At 36.4% G+C, this 21,305-nt stretch overlaps 1 protein-coding gene across 15 annotated transcripts in view; it reads left to right on the top strand.

Annotated features, from left to right (window-relative positions):
- The window catches only part of KLF12 (KLF transcription factor 12), a 380,325-nt gene that overhangs the window by 21,818 nt on the left and 337,202 nt on the right, over window positions 1–21,305 (top strand). For 3 of the 15 annotated variants that reach the window (XM_039886851.1, XM_039886842.1, XM_039886843.1), the window contains exon 3: window positions 3,647–3,736. The exons of the other annotated variants lie outside the window; for them this stretch is intronic. The gene's annotated coding sequence lies outside the window, so the exon portion shown is untranslated. The remainder of the gene's footprint in view (window positions 1–3,646; window positions 3,737–21,305) is intronic. 15 annotated transcript variants of the gene reach the window in all.

Genomic DNA, 21,305 nt, shown 5'->3' with positions numbered 1-21,305 from the left:
TTTTTTTGCCATTCTGATTGAGTGTCCTAATTGGCTTTCCTGTCCTCTAGACAGGGCATATGATCCTCTTCTTTATTCACTTTGTTTATTCCTTTGTTTATTCCATTTAATATACTTCTCATCTCAGATAATGTGTTCTTCATTTCCTATTGGTTCCCTTTTATAATTTCTATTTCAATTTTTATGTTTTGAATCTCTTTGTTGGAGTTCTCTACATTTCTCAAAAGTTCATTGAGCATCTTTATAACCAGTGTTTTGAACTCTGCATCTGTTAGATTACTTGACTCCATTGTATGTGGATCTCTATTCTGTTCTGTCATATGGTTTCTGCTGCTTTGTCTTCCCATTTTGGCTGCCTTTCCGTGTCTGTTTCTATGTACTAAGCAAAGCTCCTAAATCTCTTGGTCTTATTAGTGTGGATTTGTGAAGTAGGTGTCAAGTGGCACAGTCCTGAGAGAGGGGTTCAGCTGCAGGCCAAACTTAGCCCAAGCCTCTACCTCTCTGGGGCCACCTGTTGAGATTCAGCAAGCAATCCACAGATGCTGTGCTTATAGTTGCCTCAGAAGGCCACACCAGGAACGGAGGTCAGCTGCCTCCACCAGTGTGAGTCTCAGCAAGGAGCACCTGACTTGCGAGGATACACCTGGATGTGGCTTGGGTGGGGGGCCCAGAGTTGGAGGAGGTGGGGTTTCAGGGAATCCTCTGAGTGGAGCAACCTCTGTTATCCAGTTTGATGACATCATGGCTATGGTGGAATTGTGTTCATGCACTGGGATGGGGGAGGGCTCAACAGGGAACAATGGATACTGCCGGCACTTCTGTACAGAGCGAGTCTCGCCTTGGCCCCTCACTCTGACAATGTCTCCCTATAAGTCCCTTGTGCCCCCTGCGCACAGCTGAACAGGCACTGGTACTCATAGTGTCAATGTGAAAATCTGCTCATGGACGTGGCCCCTTTAAGAGGCGTCTGCTGCTGCTGCAGCCTCCGTCTCAGCAGCTCGGGAACAGGCAGCCCGCGACCTCGCCCTGTCCTACCTTCTGCGGTTGTAGGGTGCTTTCTTGGATTTCTCCCCAATTGTATGGCTCGTTCCTCTAGATCCCAGGCAATTTTTCCTTGATGCTGCTCCTTGTTTTCGTCACAACTTTGATTTGGTCACCAGAGAGATGAACAGAGCCTCTATCATCTATGCCGTTTTTTTCTCTTTTGATTTTTATACTTTATAACTTTAAAAATAAACTCATTTATGATTTATTTTATAAAAAGTATTCAACTTTAGTACTTTTTTTCTGTTTTCTGTTGCATATTCTAATTGGTTATTTCAAAGTGATTGGATTTTACATTTTGTTATTCATTCTTAGAAAATCTGAAATATTTCTGTGTTTTGGAATTTATTGGAAATTCTTTGTCATGCAGTATAAAAGTAATTTAGGTAAATTTTCATGTATGTTTAAAAACAAGAATGTAAATGTGTTAACTTTTGTCTTTTGCTCTTAAAGAGTTCTACTTAGTTTCTCAAAGAAAGATCATATGTAAATGAACATTTAGGTTTTCTCAAAGAGTTGTAAGGTACTTTGAGTCAGTAGGAATTCAGTGGCCATCTGCTTTCCTACTAGTATTGAAAAGTTGATTTAAAGAGATTCTAAGAATACCAGAATGACCTAGATATGGATAAATTATTACTATTGCTATTGCAGAGAACATAAGCATGTATTCAAGGAGATGAGAAATATACTTTAAAATAATTTAGAAAGAGTCCCTTTATGATCTCTATTGAGTGTTAGATGTCTGTGATACGTTTAGTTTCTTAGATGAATAATGCTGTAAGTGAAGAACTAAAGCATTGAAAAAAATGCCACCTAATAGTACATAGAAGATTCAGCTAGCAATTTTTATGGAATCAAAATGAAAGGACCGTATGTACAGTGTATAAGCCTAAACTTTGTTACCATGGCGAATTATCTAACATAGTTCATGACTAAATTTTTCATCTTAACAGTTGCGTTTTTCTCCTGAAACTTTGTAAACTGCATCTGTCTTTATCCTTTGTTGACTCCAGAATCTAAAGGCCCATGTGTGGGCATTTCCACTTGTTTCTTCTCTTTGCTCCTCATCAGCTCATGCTTTGACCAAGCTTAGGAGCACCATTCTTGAGCACAGGGCAAGTCTTGCTGGTTTGCTTGGCTTTCCCTGATGTCTGGTTTCTAATGTGTGGTTTATTTCTCTAAGCTTGTTTTACTTTTTAAATTGGTACACCTAGAGACCTCACAGTTATACAAGTGGAACATAAAATGATCTAAAAGTGATGACAACGTTCCTATTTACTCATTTCTAATAGATGTTATTATCTTTAAATTCAACTTATTTCTTTATTTTACCTAAGTGATTTTGTGACTACAAATTTTGATTGGAAAGTTTGGAAAAAAATCGCACAGGAAATCTACCCAGAATATTTACTCTTAGAAATTGACTCCTGAATACACTCGTGTCCCATAGAGGCATCTTTATCCCTTTTTCCTTGGAGCTGTTTTGAATTGCAGCTAACGCCCTTGCCAAGACTTCACTATCATAATACAGAGGAAGAACAAGAAAGTCTTTCTCGAATTGTTTGGCTTGGCTGTATTATATGGTCAGTGGAGAGATAGATTTGAGTTGTTAAACCCCTTAGTGTCTTTACAGATAGAGAAGAATGCCTAACAATACATACTTGTGTTAGAGCAGATGTCTAATAATCATCTCTTTAGCATAATACAACTATCTGTTTTCTAAGCAGTCATATTTTGTTGAATATACTTTATTTTATGGTCTTGATAACCCAGTGAAAAATGAACACTTTTGTAAGTATGCATTGATTTCACATCCAGAAAATGTCATTATTGCTTATGAGACGAACATTTTGATTAATTTTGGACATTTGAAAATTTAAAAAACAATTTATGTTTTGAAATGTAGTGTTGAGTAAAATGAGAATTCAGTTATAAAGTATCCTAAATTTTATTATGTAAGAAACCATTTCTTTTTGTAATGAGGTATGTTAATCATGATTTCACCAGTATTTAACATAATAATGAACTTTTCAGATAATCAGATGAAAAATTTGTGTTAAATACTTCAACTCAATTTTAATGTCTAAGATGTCCAATTAAAAAAATTGAGACAGCTGTCGAAATACTTGTATTTATCAAAACAGCTTTAAATATCATAGATATTTGTTTAACCTTCAAGCATTTTCTATCTATGGGTAAAGCATTGATGAAGCCTTTAATAGCTAGGTAAGCATTGAATGTGATGATGAAATATAATTGACTGTGAGTGCCTTGAGGACAGGGACAATATTTTATAAATAGCCTTGAATCCCCAGGTTCCGTGGACTCAGTCAAGTGTGTGAAATTCAGTTATACCATTTTTCAGGCTGACAAGAAATTGCTATCTCATAAGTACCTTAACTTTATTACAATAAGAGGTGATGCTGAGCGTATTAGTGTCTCAGCTTGAGTTTCTTTTCTTTTTTTCCCCCTCTGCACACTCTGTTCTTACACATGGTATGAAAGGCATTTTTTCCCTTTCACTTGATAAAAGCCATCTTCCTCTTCTCCTTTGGAGATAATTAGGCACAGTGTGTATTAGTTGTTATCCTTTTATTTTCAGTGCTTGAGTATTGAATTATTGGAACAAGCCCTACATCCTTTCATGGAAAAGGCCCTCCTCCAGAAACTCTGTTCCTCCCACCATGTGCAGGTAGGAAGCCACGTAATGCTGTCTCCTCTACGTGTGTTCTCGGTGAGAGGAACCGAGAAATCTGTGCGTTTTTGCATTCCATATGAATTTATGAATTTACTCTTTTACTTAAGACCCCGTCCCCTCCCTTCTCTACTTTTACTTCCCCCTCCTTGCCTTCTCAGAATTTTTTTTTATTTGCTTTGTACCTAAACCTACAATAGTGTCACATTATTCCGCTGTGTATTCTGTGATGCTTCTAGTTAGACTGATTCAAATACGATATGTGATTTTATTGTTCTTAGCTTTGCTTCCCATTTTTGCTTCGTTAATCAGATTGATATTTTAAAAATTTTAAACAAATTGTGTGCGATAGAGTTAGATATAGTTAGGAACAAAACTCAATTCTGTTGTGGGGATATAAAACCCATGTGGTTGTATTTCTAGAAAATACTTGTATTTTAAGGATTCTAATATGGCTAAATAAGTCACTATTTCCTTTGACAGTGTATCTCCTGACCTTTTGTATAGATCATCAGAGATGCATAATTGTGTCTCCAACTTTCTTTAGAGATTTATAATTATCTTCCAATAAACTTTGTATTTATTTAGTAAAAGAACAGGTCTCTCTTACCAGCACTGAAACAATCTTTGACTTAGGCCATACATGACCCTGATGATGTACTGAATATAATGGTCACCCAACCCGTTGTGAACTGTGCAGCTTATGATCTAAAAGAAAAGATAGACATCTACAGATAATTTCAGAAATTAATTAAAGATAGGTAAAGAACTACTGAGGAAAGGTACATAGTGCTACTGTGGAACCTGTGCAGGGCATAATGGGAGAACTAACCTACTTTAATAATGTTTACTCATCAAGTTTAAAATATAAGAGCCTAGCCACTCCATGTTTTATCTCACAGTCACCATTGTCTATTGGTTTCCTGTGGTGGTTCTATTTTATATTGCTAATCTATTGCATCTTAAAATAAATATAACGAATTTGGAATTTAATTAAATTTAATTGAATTATATTTAATTAGTAACACTGTTTATGAACTTATATAAACTAAATTAGGAAAATGTTTTCCTGATGGAAAATTATTGACACCTGAAATTGTATACTAGCTCTAGCTGCATTATATTTTCAGTCAGTGGGACTGGGAAAATGGTGATGCCAAGAACAGAAATTAAAAAGTTGAGCAAAATATAGGGGAGCTGGAGACAAATGCAGTACAAACCATATCTGACTTGACCAGGAAAGTGGGGTCTTGGTCATTCAAAACATAGATTCACTGAAGCCATATGATATTGAGTAGCATTTAATTTTTAATGATTCAGAGGACACACAGGTCAAGAAATTTTGGTACCTTGTTCATCTTTATGAATCTCGATTTATGTGAATGTACAGAAATGTCAGGCTGTAATGTTGTGGTTGAATAAATGTTGGATAATACAGAGCATGAGTTTAATCATTCACTGAATATTTCTACCTTTCCACAGGGAAATAATAATGCAGTCCTCAGAACTGTCTAGAAACAAAATATACAAATCATTGAAATAAAGTACTAAAAATATGTGCAACTGTGATGACTCACAAGCCCCAAAAACACCTTCTCTGGGAAATTTCCTTACCTTTATATGCTTCTCTATTTTTGCATGAAATGTGTGTGTGTGTTTTAATAATGGGATAAAATAAATTTTATAATCTGGTTTTGGAAAAGTAATTATTTCACTGGGAAGATTGTTCTCATCTTTCTCATATTAAATTCATGTTTTAGCTAACTCCATCTACTTCTAACAAAACTTCCATCATCTCTAAATTGCTTTGTAAACAGCGATGCTATGATAAAGTAGGTCTCGTATTGTGATGATGAGTTATTTGTGTAATCATTGTACTTTATTTGATAGTATTATAGTAGATCAAGTCTTGAAATTAGACAGAATTGTATTACAGCTCATTAATACATATTCATAGTGGTTTTGAAGTTGTCTATAATTTCAGATCATTTCAAAGAAGAGGAAACATTTCCTTAATTTTGATTGTTTTTTCCTAAAGAGATCTGTAAAATCAAATACAAATAACATAATAAGTTAGACAGACACTTCTAATTGGAGATGTGGACTTTGTTCTTTAAAATTCTCTTGTGGGGGAATGCTTAAGCTATTAAGAAACTGCTTGCTTGTTAGTGACCACTAATGGCCAGCATATCCCTCTCTGCTTCTGCTACACTCTGCTTTTTTAGATATAGAATACTTCTAATGGGCATTTTTCATGCTGCACTGTTGATATTATTTCTTAGCATATAGACTAACATCTTGAAATCACAAAATTTTCAGATCAAAATGTTGTTTGAATTTGACACCATGAAGAAACTCTCCAATGACCAGTAAAAGGATACTCCTATTTAGTAATCTTAAAGAAGTTTAACTGAAAAAAATTTTTGGTAGCTGAAATGACATTGTAGAGTTTCCTAGAATTAGTTTTTGATAGACTTTTTAGAAATGATAATTAAAAAATTATTTACTTAGACATATTTTAAATTTATAGCAAGTTACATGAGCAGTACAGTTAACATTTCACCGTGTTCGCTCCATCAAACACCTCTCCCTCATTTATCATTGGTCTTTTTTTTTTTTTTTTAACAGTATTCTCTTCACATTGTTTTTTTTATTTGAGCATAGTTGGTATACAATCTTATGTTAGTTTCAGGTGTACAATATAGTGATTCAACATTTTTATACCTTACAGTGTGATCACCCCACTAATTCTAGAATTCATCTGTCACCACACGAACTCATAATATTGTTGACTATATTCCCCGTCCTCTTTTCACCCGTATCTCTGATATCACCTCCTTTCTGATATCATTGATCCTTTAAAGAAACGTGTTGAGCGCAAGCTTTAGGGATGATGCGCCATCATCTCTAAATACTTCAGTGTATGTTTGCCCCAGAAAGAACCCTCGTTTATAACCACCGTACAGTGAGTTCCAAGTCAAGAAGTCCATATTTATGTAACACAGCCATCCGGTCCACAGACCTCATTCAGGTTTCACCAACTGTCTCGTTGCTGCCTCTTTTCCTTTCTGGTCAGAAATCCACCCAAAAATGTACTTTGCAGCCAGTGGACCTGTGTCTTTACACTCCTCCAATCGAGAATATTTCCTCAGTCATTTCTTGTCTCTTATATCTTCGACAGTTTTATAGATATGGACTCTGAGCCTGAGATGATGTTGGTTTTGATCATCTGGTCACGTTAGTGTAGTGTCTGCCAGATTTGTCTTCCATAAAGGCACCATTTCTCCCTCTGGAATTAATTAGTAGCGTCAGGGGAGTAATCTAAGATTATACCAGTATCCTTTCCCTCATCAAAGCTCCATCCACCAGGCTTACTTTCCATGGACGATTCTGTCTGAATCAGCCACCACCAGGACAGTTGCCAAATGACGATTTTAATTTTCTGTCGTTCCTTCTACTGGTTATCTACTTTATGGAAGAGCTTTCCCTTCTCCATCATTTATCTGTGTTTTTCACATGTTGTAACACAGACTCCCAGTTTATTCAATGAGTTACTATCCGTATTTATTTTGATGCTCATCTTGTCCCAGATTTAGCAAATAGGAGCCCCTTCTAAGTAGCTCATGTGTCTTTTGACACATCCCTATCAATCTCTGAGCACTTCCTTATTTTGTAGCACTATAAGCAGCTCTGAGATCATCTTGTCCTCTCTTTGCCGCATCCTTGTAATGAGCCGTATTTCTTCAGGTCACCCTTTTAGTGGGGAATGGTATGTAGAAACCAAGATCTGGGCCCTCTCAGCAAACACTAGTAAATACGTATATGTATATGCACACACACATTTTTATACACACACATCCGTAAACACTACATCTGTAGCTATGTTTAGATATTTGTGCTTGTGTGTGTATGACTGAAAACTCTGAGTTCATAATTATATTCCTAATTCCAGTCCAGCACTTCAGAGTTCTTTCTAGCCTTCACCCTTTGTGTGTTTGTAAATACTGTCCAAACAGTGAGCAGCCTGGCCCCTGTTAGCCTTGTCACATGTATTTATTCACTCAGTCGTTTTACTTATTTTCCTTGTCCCCTCTCTGTCTTGGTGGCTGCTATCTTCTGTCCCCCCGCCTCCCGCCTCCAGTGCCCTGTGTCCTTGATCTCCAGTGGACAGCTGCCAGCATGCAGCCATGCTGCTTCCCTCTTCCCCTCAGCACCCAGGTGCTCGGTGCCTGCTCACCTGCATGTGTCATCCTCCTTTTCCTCACAACACCCCATGTCCTCAGGTGCTGCTGGGCGCAAAATACAGTAATGTTTTATGGTTGAACTTGTACCCACTTGTACCATTTATGCCTTTAGCACTGTTGTTAGAATGTATATGTGGGTTTTTTAATGCTGAGTTTTAAATCCACACGTATTTTCCACCCCCACTGAGTGTGCTCTCTGCGTGAGGCATCATGCTAGGGGACCTGCAGAAGAGGAGAGAAGGATGCAGTCTCCACCCACACGGAACCATGACCAGGAGATGAAACAGCTGCATTATATATGATAAATTTTATAAAAAGGGAAAAATGCATGTTAGAGAAATGCATTGGAAGTGCTTCCCCAGTACCCTGCACTTAGTATCTTCTTTGTCCTCCAAGATTTACTGCCTGAATCACTTGGTATATGTGTTGTGGGGATATGTATGTGGCCAGGTTGAAGGAATAGCTCTTGAGTTGTAGAATCTGAGTGTAAGACCAGCACTTTGATTGGATGGTCTCATGTAGTCTTCTCTAGATCAGAGGGTACGAGCTTATGTTTCTGAGCAAGGCAAGATTTGTGTTGTGAGGGCTTTAAATGCCTATGAGGGTTGATGTAGGACAAAGGGCTTTCTCTAAAACCATTTATAGAATGATAATTAGGAATCTAAGTTCAGTAATAAAAAGTCAGTCATAAAAATAGCCTTTCCTAACCTGGAGAAAGTAAACACATGTTAATGAAACTTCATTTATTTGTGTTATAAAACCAGCCCTGTGTCACATATTACCACTGTGAGGTTTTGGACATAGTGTTTTCCATGTGAACTTGTTTACTTGGCTGCTTAAATATAATCCTTTATTACATTTTAAACCTAATCGCTTAATAATATAGTTCAGGGCTGTTTAAGGTGCCTAGAAAATATTTTCTAAAAAATGTTATCCCTGTGATGAAGATGCCTTGCATAAAAATTCAATAAAAATAAAAGGTTACTAAGGTCTGATTTTTATAATGGTGCTTTCCTGAATATCTGGGAAGTTTGCATTCCTGCCTTGTAGCAAAACCCATGTATGACGTTTGATACAGCTATTTATTATTCAGTATACGTATCTCTAGGGCATTACGCCTAACGAATCAAGGATGCTTGAAGGAGTTTTGGGAATCGTCTGTCTTCTGTAGATAAAGGTAAAGTGACCTGCACTAGGTTAGTGAGCTTGAATGCAATAGAGCCAGGGGCCCAGACAGGAATTCAGCTCTCAGGTCTCTGTGTCAGAATCCATACCTGAGGTCTTAGTGCTTCTAGATTTGTGAGTGGTGGTAGTGGTACTACTACTATTACTGCTATTGCTACTACTGTTACTGCTGCTGCTGCTGCTGCTGCTGCTACTACTACTACTGTCAGTAGTAGTAGTAGTAGTAGTAGTTTGATTCATCTACCAGTTTATAACACCAAGATTTTGCCTGGAGGTGAGCAGTACTAATAATGGTTAGTAATCACCTGGACCGTTTTTAGCACTTCATTAAAATGGGCACAGTGTCCTCTCATCAGTGTGTAATTCGATTCAAGATTCTGAGCAGTGAGTTCAGCATAGCTATGTATGATAAACAGAAAACCTGAATTGCCTTTAGTATTACGGCTGAAGTGGTTACATTCCTGAAATCAGGATTACTGGGATTCTGTCAGGAGGTGAATGGTACAGAGGGAAATTTAGAGCTGCCGTGTCTAAATATCATTTGGTAATAGAGGCTGACTGTGGCCTTTAAAAGTAGTTTAGCTGGTTAGTTGTTTACATTTCTTAGTTCTTTTCTCTTTTTGGGTTTATATGTATTATCAAGGGGAGAGAATAGAAAATTGAATCTTGAATATTTGGCGTGGTGACCCAAGAGATGTGTCTATAAGGCAAAAAGAATATTTCAAAAAAAATATTTGGAGGAGCAGTTTGTGGAGTGGGGCCTGTAGTACGGAAAAATGAAAAGTTCCTGCTTTAGATAAAAGTCGCTTTGCAATTGCAGACATTTAAATCATAAAGGCGCATGAGTATGTGCATAACATTTATATTTTAGCTGTGTGGTTAAATGTGAAAATACTTAAAAATGTGTCTGAGTCTTGTTAAGCAACAAACCTAGCTGCATGCGTTCATTTGGATCTTTGGGACAGACTTGTGATGCCTTACAAGTTCCGGTGATTTAACATTAGCTTTTAGAAATTTGAAATTGTTTAAACAAACTTTTTGGGTCACATTTGCAACTCACCCATGTTGTGTGATTTGTGTCTCACTTTTCCTCTTCTATTGAAGGAAATCAACGTTGTTGATTAAAAAAGTCAGAGCAAGCTTATATTTGCAGACCTGGCAAAGCTGTACAATGCTAAATCACATTCTCAAAGATGAAAGTTCACTTGCATTTTTGTAGTAGTCCGCTGTACTTTCTGAGAATGCCATATCTCCATGTAAACTCTCCAAGATGAGAGCTTAGCAAAAAATCCTTGTTTTACACTGGCCGTAAAGTCCTTGAGAAACTACCAGTTTTGTCATCTTTGAACAAGGCTCTTAGAGACTCTTCAGAGACAACATTTTTCTGACCTTGTTATTTTATATTCATTTTTTTAACCTAATGAATATGACCACAGTGTGAGCTAGGTATTTCCCCCTTTCAGAGAAGTGAAGTAACTTTGCCAAGGAAGGAGATTTGGAATTTGAACCCAGAAATATCTGACACGATGTTTCTAATAAGTCCAGGTTTTTAACTTCTTTGGTCTCACCTTTCACATAATGAGTTAAGCTAAATGCCACAGACTGTGAGGAGTGCTTACTGAACTCCAGCTTTTTGGAGTTCTTTGGGCAGGCTTTTATTCTGTCTTCCATCACACCCCAGGAGGAGAAGCAGGCTGAGAAAGTAATATTCTAGCTCCCTTCTCATTTCATTGTTCTATCAGTGATACTGAAAGGTAATTTTTTTTTTTTTTTCTAATAAGCAGTAACCACATGTGTGAGCCAGGGATAAAAGGAAAATGACATTGGTAGAGTTTTCTTGCTGTAGGTTTAACCTGCTTAGTTTCCTAGGAAACAGAAACATGATTTACAAATATTGATTTGGAAAAGCTTGAAGGAAATCCTGGGCCAATGTTTTCACCTTTAAAATAGTTTCTCTGAAGAGATCAAGTTAAGTCATTGAATCTTAATAATCGCATTTTGTTTAGAATACATCTTGTATGTTAGATGATTCTGTGAAACTTTGACTGAGGTTTGTTATGATTGTAATATATAGTGCCAGCTGTATTTTCTATGCAAGAGAAATGGGGGACCTCTTTTCTCCTGGGGCTGGGTATAGTGTAGTCAAGTCACCTTTTGATTTTCTGAGCACTGTGCTGAATGCCAGTAAAAGGGTCAGTCGGTACAAAGGAAAATAGATGTAATTTAAGATGCAGCTTAGCGTTGTTAGAATCATGAACTCTTACGGTTCACTTTATGGAAAACTGCTTTTTTTGTTTGTTTTTTTGGTTTCTTTTAGTATCACCAACTCATACGAAAGTGTTCTGAATTTTATAAATAAAAAAAAAAAAGGAAAGAACCTCCAGAAACCGCCTCTGAGCACTTGTCAACAAATTAACATAACTGAGAGATAGTGCTCAGAATATGTGTGAAAGTTGCCCCTTGTCAGAGCAGAAGAGCTGGCTCGAGATATGATGGGAGATGGTAGGAATCTGGGTGGGGAGAATACTGCCTTCCTCAGAGGATTCCACGAAGATGTAAGAGATACAGGGTGTATTTAGCAGTGTGTGGAACTGTGTGTCCTTGATGGTATTACAGTACCATACTGAACACAACCCAACACACCCAGTGCAATTCTGGAATCAGATATGTGGCTTGGCAGAAGTCACGCCTCACTGTGACTGCTGTTAATGGTAACCCCAAATCACCAAGAAGACTTTAAGTTTTCAGTACAAGTATATTCTTTTGTAGGGAATTGGAAATACGTGATGCAGTTTATAAACATGGCCTTTAAAGATTAGAATGAAAAATATGGCCCTGAAAGTGTTCACTGTAAGAAAAGTTCAGCCATATAGCAGGACTTATTCTTTGAGGAGTCTAGATAATTGAGGTTTCACTGAATACAGTTTTATTGTCATAAACCCCTGACATTTATAATCTGAAATCCCACATGAGGTATTCCAATCACATCTCAAGAAAGATACGGATCTGAAAAAGGGAAAGTGAACCGATCTTTGTTCTACTTGGAGATTTAAAAAATGTGAACTTCTCAGGCTAAAGGGTATATGATCAGTCTATAAAATGTATACTTTATTGAACAAATCTCAGAAATACATATTAGTACTGAGTTTTCCTGTGAAATATGAAAGATAAGTGTAAAACAACTAAAAAGAAATTAATATTGTATACAGTTAGTAGAATAATTATAAAACATACCACTTAGGTGAAGTGTTTTCTGCTGAAAATATGTAGCTTGAAAAATGCTTTCAAAATGTAGCCAAATCAATAGAACAGTAGATCTCAAAGCTTTTCAGGTTCTGGAAAAGAAGCATTTACAGAGTCAGTCCTGTGTGCCAAGCGTCGTGCTTTGTTCTGGGGATTCTTGGCCCAGCCCTCCCCGCTTAGAAATGCACAGTGTGGTGAGAGGCAACAGCCTCATGATACATAAAGTGCAGAGTGCTGTGGAAGCCTGTTCGTTATGCTCAGGTTGTTTCGTTTTCACGAAGGCATGTGCATGTGCTTTTTTAAAGCCAGGAGCTATAGTTTTCTAAATACCTACAGAATGTATCTTTTATGGTTATTAATAATAAAACCACTGTTCTTTGCTTTCTTAGCTGCTGAGGGATTAAAGCATAGATGATTTGAAGGAACAGAATTTTACACTTTTTCTCCTGTGTTTGCGTGTCTTTGTGTGCATGTATGACAAATATTTATGAATATAGTATACATATATAGAGAGATGTATTTAAAAAAATGTAAAATTGTATAAATCTGAATCTATAAAATATATTAATTTGTGTAACTTAAATATAGGCTATCTCCTAGCTATTTTTTTCATTGTTTTTCACTAATATACCTGGTGAGCTCTGAAATATTTGAGAAAAGCAGTCCTTCCCTAAGGAAGTAGTGACTTTCACACGTTTTTAATTAGTAACTTATGTTGAAATTGGAGTGGTTTAAGTTGGATTTGCTACTTAAACCAAAATAATGTTCATTTACATTAGTTTGTGTTTTTCTTTATTTTACTTCTGTGGAGAAATTGGCCTAAGGTATAATGTATTGATTACAACTCCTCTCACTCTATATAGTTTTTAGATTCATTTCTTGACTTTATTTTCTTTTTTGCATGTGAGAATATATTTTGGAAAAAACTTAGAATTAGAATTTCTAAGAGCTGAAATATTCTTTAAAAATTAGTGTAATTCCTTGAGTTATTTGCAAGCAACTGGTAATGACTATATTATGGTTATTTATAGTTTACACAGTTCTTTGTCATTAAATGAACTCCAGCTTTGTCCATATATATGACCTCCATATTTTCATTTCTTTACTTTTTGTGTCATGTTATTTTGGACATTAATGTCAGCAAAGGCAACCAAAAAAGGAACAATAAAATCTCTGTGGGAACTGGGAGGCTTTTTGGATTTGCATAAGTGTCCATGTCAAGCATATTGATTAATAAGTGGGAAATAATTGTAAGAACTAAGAGACCCTGGGTATAATTTCTACATAGAGGTGGTGGAGGGAAGAGGAAAGACCCATTGTTGATGAGGGAAGAGCATGAGCATGGGAAAAGTGAGGAAAATAACTGAGTGCTTTGTGTTAAAGAAATAATAGGTGACAAGGTGTGTAATCCAGAGGTCACCTTGCTTTTCCAAGTTTTGGGTATACTGCCCCCAGTCCCAAAAAACTGATTTATCCTCCGAAAGATATCCATGGTGACTTTTTTGCACCTCCCTAGAGAAAATGAAACAACCACCACCATTACTACCACTACTTAGTTTAATTTTTAGCAGGCACTTAACTCGAGCTGGTGGTGGTAGATTATGGACCTCTACTTTGCCTTCAGCGAGGGGTCTACTGGAGCTTTTTAGAACATGGAAGCAACACAGTGAAAATATTAATGTGAAAATCTTAATCCGAGTAGCATGCAAATTGGATTGTGAGAAGAAGCTGTAGAGTCAAGGAGACTAGATAGAAAGTAAAAATTCTGGTCTAGCCTAAAATAAGGAAGTTTTAGAATGCAAAAAATAGGTAGAATTAAGAGCATTTAATGAAGAATATTTTGACTCCTGAACATAGGGTGCGAGAGAGGATTCTGAAGTTTTAGTACTGGGTGATTGTGAGAATGAGGACATTGCAGGAGAATTGATTTGGGGTTACATTCTAGCCCAGTCATGGTCATATTACATGTATGAATCGATAGTAGGGCATTTGAGTGAATGTGTGCTCATATCATTGGAATTATGGAACTGGAGCTCAGGTAAAATCTTTGAGTTGAAAAAAGTTTTGAGCATAAAGTTCTGGATGAAGCTTTGAGACAAGATTCAATACACAAGGGGGAAATAATTTGCCTTTGTTCAAAAATTGCCATTTCAACACTTGCCTCCAAGAGTGTATTCCTGCTCCACTTAGCCACTAGCATTTCCTAGCAATGTGATTTAGTCAAGTCAGATGTGTTTTTGATTATGAGTTCATTTTGAAGTTTATTATTAAGTTCATTTTGAAAATGAACTTAAACTGGCTTTAATAATAAAGGGAACTTTGGTTTTCCGATAATACAAAGTCCAGAGGTAGGTAGGTGTGCAGGATTAGTTGGTTTAACATCTCAACAGTATCATCAAGGATGGATCCAGTTTCTTTCTCTGTGTCAGCTTTAATGTCAGCCCAGCTCCTCCTCAAGTGCACAGGAGTGAGAAGGAAGGTATCTGGTGTTCTGCTTGTAGACTGAGAAGAAGTTGGCTTCTGGCAGCTTTCTCAGAAGCTTCTTTCTCAAGTGCCACTTGTGATGGAGTCACCATAATTCACCATGACCATGGGATGTTTTTCCATTTATTCAGATCTTCTTTAATTTCTTTCAACAATATTTAATAGTTTTCAAAGTATAAGTTTTGTGTTTTTCTTGTTAAATTCTTAAATATTTCATTATTTTTAATGCTATTACAAATAGAATTGTTTTTTTTAATTGAGGTATAATTGACATATAACATTATATTAGTTTCAGATGTACAACATAATGTTTTAATATTTGTATATATTGGGAAATCACCACCACAGTCAATCAGTCCAATGAACATCTGTCACCATCCATAGTTACACATTTTTTCCCTGGTAATGAGAACTTTTAAGATTTACTCTTAGACATTTTCAAATATGTAATACAGTACCATTAAGTGTAGGTAGAATTGTCTTCTTAATTTCATTTTCGGATTGTTCATGCAAGTATATAGAATCACAGTTGATTTTCGTATATTGGTTTTGTATCCTGCAACCTTGCTGAATTTACTTATCAGTTCTAATTTTTAAAATGAATTCCTTAGAAATTTCTGTATACAGGATTATGTCATCTGTGACTAGAGCTAGTTTTACTTCTTCCTTTCCAATCTGAATGGCTTTTATTTCTTTTTCTCACCTAATTGCCCTGGCTAGAACTTTCCATAGGACGTTGAAGAGAAGTGGTGAGAACGGACATTCTAGTCTCTTCTGGGTCTCAGGGGGAAAGCGTCTAGTCTTTAACCATTAAATTTGGTGTAATCTGCCTTTCTTTTTTCTTTTTGGTAGATGTCCTTTATCGTGATAAAGAAGTTTCCTTCTATTCTCAGTTCATTGAATGTTTTTATTGTGAAAGTGGGTTGGATTTTGTCAAATGCTTTTACTGCATTTGTTGCTATAATAATGTGGTTTTTGTCTTTTAGTCTATTATTGATATGGTGTATTACATTTAATTGATTTTCAGATGTTAAACTACCCTTGCATACCTGGGATAAATCCCACTTGGTCATGATATGTAATTATTTTTATATGTTGCCATGTTTTGGGTCACAGGTATTTCGTTGAGGATTTTTGTATCTGTATTCATAAGAGATAAAAGTCTTGTTTTTGTGTGATGTCTTGGTTTCAGAAAGCTTATTTTTAAATGCCTAAATGTTTAGATTAATTGGGATATTCAACATGTTTTTGGTGACTAACATATTATTTCTTGGGCTTATCTAAGTACATATTAAATACAATGACATAAATTAATACTATATCATATTTTGAAGAGAGAGAGAGATATATATTAGGATTAGAAAGAGACCACAGTAACACCTGTGTTTACAATGGAATGACAGAATTATTATAGATTAAGCTTAGATTTGTATTTAGGGTTGTATTACTTTTTTGATGACTAGAATATGAGAATTTTACAAATAATGATTGCACAGTTCCACTAGAGGTGGAAGAATAACATATTGCCTAGGTTTCTTCTCAAGAGCTTGGAAAATAATCCAATCTGTATGTGTAAAATTGAAATTTGTATATTTAATCATAATTCCTTGTGAGCGACTTTAATATTTTAGAATGCTTTCTCATTTGTTATCTGGTCATCATCAAAGCTTTGTAAAAATGGTAGAGTTAATATTATGATCTTAATTTTTCAGACAGACAAATTCGGTCTTTGAAAGACCTGCAGATCAATATGATGGCATTGGGAAAACAGCAACCTACATGTTCAGAATCCCAGCCATATGGTCCTTCTTATAAATCAAATTATGTTCATAAAAGTATCATCTAATAACCATATTTTGATTTCTGAATGGCCTTCATCTTTTTCCTTTTGTCTCTTTGTATGCTAGAATAGGTTAGCAGCAGGCAACATTGTCCCCAGCGCAGTCATTTCTGTGGTGGATTAAATTCCTTTGAACGATAGTATTTATTCTTAGCAGAATTTCCGAGTGGAGGGTTTACTGGACAATAAGGGTTGCTTGGTCTTTGGGCCTGAGCTTACCATCTTTATGGAGTTTTTAGCAGACTCCTGCCCCTTAGGGTCCCACAGTGTTGAGAAACAGAGCAGGACCACACTTTTGTCCCTGATCTGTAAGATATCACTCACTCCTCCAATCACTCATTTCTGCGAAGTTTCTAAGAATTAAGAGTATGTTGGTAAAACTGATGTGGATTGGGCCCTCATTAGTGTTGTTCTTCATAAGAATGCATCTGGGTGCAGTAACTGCAGTTCCTTCTTTTCTGCTCATTAACTGTTTGTGCACTCAGTGGGGCTTCATTGGTAGCCCAGTTCTGGCTTCCTCTGGACAATGCTGTTAACACCAATTACTTACATGTTAGTATCTTACACTTTATAAAGATTCTCATTTCATGCTAACAGCTGAAGAACTTAATATCTCTAATTTACAAATTAAAAAAACCCACGAGGCTCAGGAATTTTAATGACATGACTAGAAGTTGGCACAAACCGGGACTAGAACTCTGACTTCTGTCAGTTTATAAATCTTTGAGAACGAGGAGTACATTTTATTCATTGTTTAAGTCCCAGCACTTAGCACATATCTTGGCCCATAATTGGATCCCAGATATATGTTGTATAAATGTTGAGCCCCTGCTCCATAACCTTGTGGCTATATCCCCAGCCCTGCTATTGTGAGACTGCTATGCAGAAGATTCTAGACTCACAGGGGCTGTGAAGCTTTGTTCTTAGGGCCCAGAGACATCAGCTACTATGAGAGGTGAGAAAATCCTACTAAGACTTTATTTTGAAACCATTCTGCTGTCTTGTCTTTCACCTATATAACTTCTGACAGAGGGCTTGTGTCACCATTCACATCACGTGCATTTGCTGGTGGCTGAGCTTCTGGTCCCATGTGCTTTTGATGGCAGAATTCGTAGAACTGCTGCTTTGAACTTCTGTCTTGGGCCATGCTTTCTCCTCCTTATTCAACAAGTTGTGTTGTCATAATTAACTCCAAATGAAATTATTGCCAAACAATGTCCTAGTTCTTCTCTAACATCCTTAGTAAAATGTTCTAGAAAGCATATATTTTGGAGGATACAAAGAAAGAGGTATTAGTAGACTTATATCTTAAAAACATAAATGCTAGCAGACGATCATCACCCTTTCTTCATGCTTGTAATATCAGTGATTTCTTTAGCTAATAATTTTTTAAAAACAAAAATTGGTTTTTAAAATTTAAATTACTTTTATATATTAAAAGTTTGGTATAGTTTTTGTAATTTTTAGTGCATAAGATATAAAGCAGGCTGAAAGTAAAATTTATTCTAAAATTTTTTAAATTTTCATTGAGGATAATCATTGCTTTGGTTTTAGCAGATACTAGCAATCCTTATTCCAATATATATACTTGGCTTTTTGCTTGGAAAATGCATTGTATTGTACTACTTCTCAATGTTTTTTTCACTGACAAGTTGCACCAGCTTTACTAGAAATATGTGTTAGAATGCAAAGTCCTGGGCCTAATTCCAGATGACTAAATGAGAATTTTTGAAGGTGGGGCCCAGGAAGTGGCATTTTTACAAGCTCCCCATTGATTGTGACAAACTCTAAAGTTTGAAGCCCACTGGAAGTAAATAGTAGCTATGAATCAGAGTCACAAAAATTTTAGAATGAGTTCTTCCACCATTTAAAGCTGCTTTGATATTTATATCTGGAAATAGGGTGGTGATAACAGTAGCTGAGGATTCAGTGAATTATATGTAGTCTAATTAGCACAGTGTCTGGTATATAGCAGGTGCTCAAGAAATGCTTTTGGTAGAAGGGGCAGTCTCATTGATGGCTTGTTACAGCTGTCATTGCACCCAAATGTTATGGTAACTGCTAGGGCTCATAATCTCAAAATAGAGATGTGAGAGTGTGTTACCAGAGAGATAACTTTGGAGACTTAAGAAGTCAGGGCCAAACCTTAGCAAACTATAGCCCATAACCTGTTTTATAAATAAAGTTTTATGGGTACACAGTTACCCCATTTGTTTAAGTGTTTTCTGTAGCTGCTTTGGACTCTTTGGCCTCCAAAGCTGAAAATATTTACTCTCTGGCTCTTGACAGGAAAGGTTTGCTGACTCCTGCTCTATACCAAGGTAGAGTTTTGGAGAAAGCATCATCCATGTTCCTCTGTGGTCCAGAGGCACTCAAGTGTGGGTAGTAGAGAGTGCCGGTGACAGTGGCCAGTTTTCCTACTCCTGGCTCCAGTGCTCCTGCCATACCTGCTGCTCTAGGTCTTTAAGAAGAGCCAGCCCTTCACTGGGCCTTTCTACCACTGCCTTCTCACTCCACCTAAAAATCAGTGGCAGGGTCCTTTACCACCTTAGCATCTGGGAAGCCGCCTGGGTGAATGCTTTGGGAACTCTCAGGACTAAGGTATCACAGTCCCCACAAATAGTGATAAGGAGAAAGGAAGTATATAGAGAACATGGAGATAGTCATATGCCTTCCTACTGCCAAGTTTGAATTCACGTTGGAGTCTGGAAACACATTATCATTCATCTCTTACTACCTCTAAATTAAGAACCAAAACCAAACCCAACTGTCAGAGCAGAGAAAACAACATTGACACAAAATTGTAGAAGGATCTTGTAAACAATCACCATCTAATTCTCTAAACCTAAAACTCTAAATGGAGATATGATTGTTGAAATTTGTGGTTGCATTTCACAAATTAAGGTCAACTCCTAGAACTTCTGTCAATTTCATGCTCAAGCATACAAGCAATAATTACTTTATAACATTTTGGTATTTTCTAACACTTTTAACAGGAATGTCTCATTGTTCCAAAAATATTAGTTACATCCTTCTTGCATGAGGCCGTGAAGTTGTCATTGGCTTTAGTTGGGAAAGATCCTCTGGATTGTAGGTTTTATATTCAGCCCTTAACATAATTTCATGTCCCATGGGGCAAATGCTAAGGTATCCCAATTTTTGCATATATTAATGAAAACCCAATAGACATCTGTTAGTCTTCATTAAAAATGTTTGGAAAGACCTAGCAATTAAAATGCTCATCTGTGTTCAAGTGGGTTTGATTGTAGGTGCTTTCCTCTTTTGTATTTCATTTTTCTGAGATATTTTGTGTTTATCTCTGCATGGCTCTCATTCCTCTTTCTCTTGGTCCCCTAAATCCATTTTCCCCCTTATCTTGCTCAAAGGAGCAATTGGTGATGGTATGTAGTGTACCCCTTGGGTATAGTGTTTATGCATTATAACTAACATTTAACAACTTTTCTTAAAAAAGAAAGCTACCCACCAAACAATAATTAAAAGTCTTTTTACGTGTTCTTTGATCAATATTTTTATTAGCTTGCTGACTGTCCAACAAGGAGAAAAAAAATCCCCGTTCCCTGTTTTCTTGGCCTCTTTGTGTAGTTGGCTTAGAGTGTTTTATTGTTTGATGGAGTGATAAAATTCCCAGTTTCCTACTCACTCTAAATCTGGAATACACCTACAGTATTTTTTTAGGCGTTATTGTTTCCTAAACCATCTATTTAAATACTGTCCTAAAGCTTAAACGGAACACTGTTATTGTGACTAAGAATAATAAGTGTAATGGAGCAGTGGATTAGACTTCATTACCATCCTCATAACCATGCAAAAGCCAGCGTTCCCACAAAACAGTAAGTTCTAGTGAATATTAAATTTTGCCATTACCATGGTAAATGTATAATAGTTACTTGTAGTGATTTGTAATTGGAGTGGTGGGAAGAACTTGACCTTTAAATCCGATGAGACCGTTCTCAAACATGGATATTTGGGGCAGAGGCAGAGGCCTCCATTAGGACAGTAGTCAAGGGGAGATCTGTTGCCGGTCACTGAACAGAGCAGCATCATCGCATGCACGGTTTTGATACATCTGTAGCAGAGGGAGGAGCTTTTAGTGTATTATTTTATATCCAGACTTCTATGAACTTGAGAATGTTTTATAGCGAATGTTTGATTTGCTGCTCTGATTTCATTTTCCTTTTATTGTTTATCAGAAAACCTTGGTATTTGTTTCATAATCCTACACTTTTTTAGATTTTGAGACATAACATCAAATTCACCAAGTGAATTGAATTTAAATTCTTTTTTAATAATGAACTTCACATATGTATTCTATGACATTAAAATAGATGATTTTGCTGTTTGAATTATTCTTTTATACTTTATGATCCTGCGCTTATGTTCTTGCTTTTCTTCAGTCTAAAATTCCCATCTGCCACTTCCTCTCCACTATATTCCCTTTTCTAACTATTCCAACTCACAAAACCTCATTCCTAGTTCATATGCCATCTGCTCCAAGAAGCTGCCCTGCTTTCCAAAGTCAAAGCGGATGATTTTTTTTTTTTGCCTTTTA

Source organism: Pteropus medius, unplaced genomic scaffold (genome assembly GCF_902729225.1).
Source record: "Pteropus medius unplaced genomic scaffold, Ma_sr-lr_union100, whole genome shotgun sequence".
Taxonomy (NCBI): domain Eukaryota; kingdom Metazoa; phylum Chordata; class Mammalia; order Chiroptera; family Pteropodidae; genus Pteropus; species Pteropus medius.
Note: the sequence above shows the minus strand (reverse complement) of the source record. Positions and strands in the feature narration are given on the sequence as shown.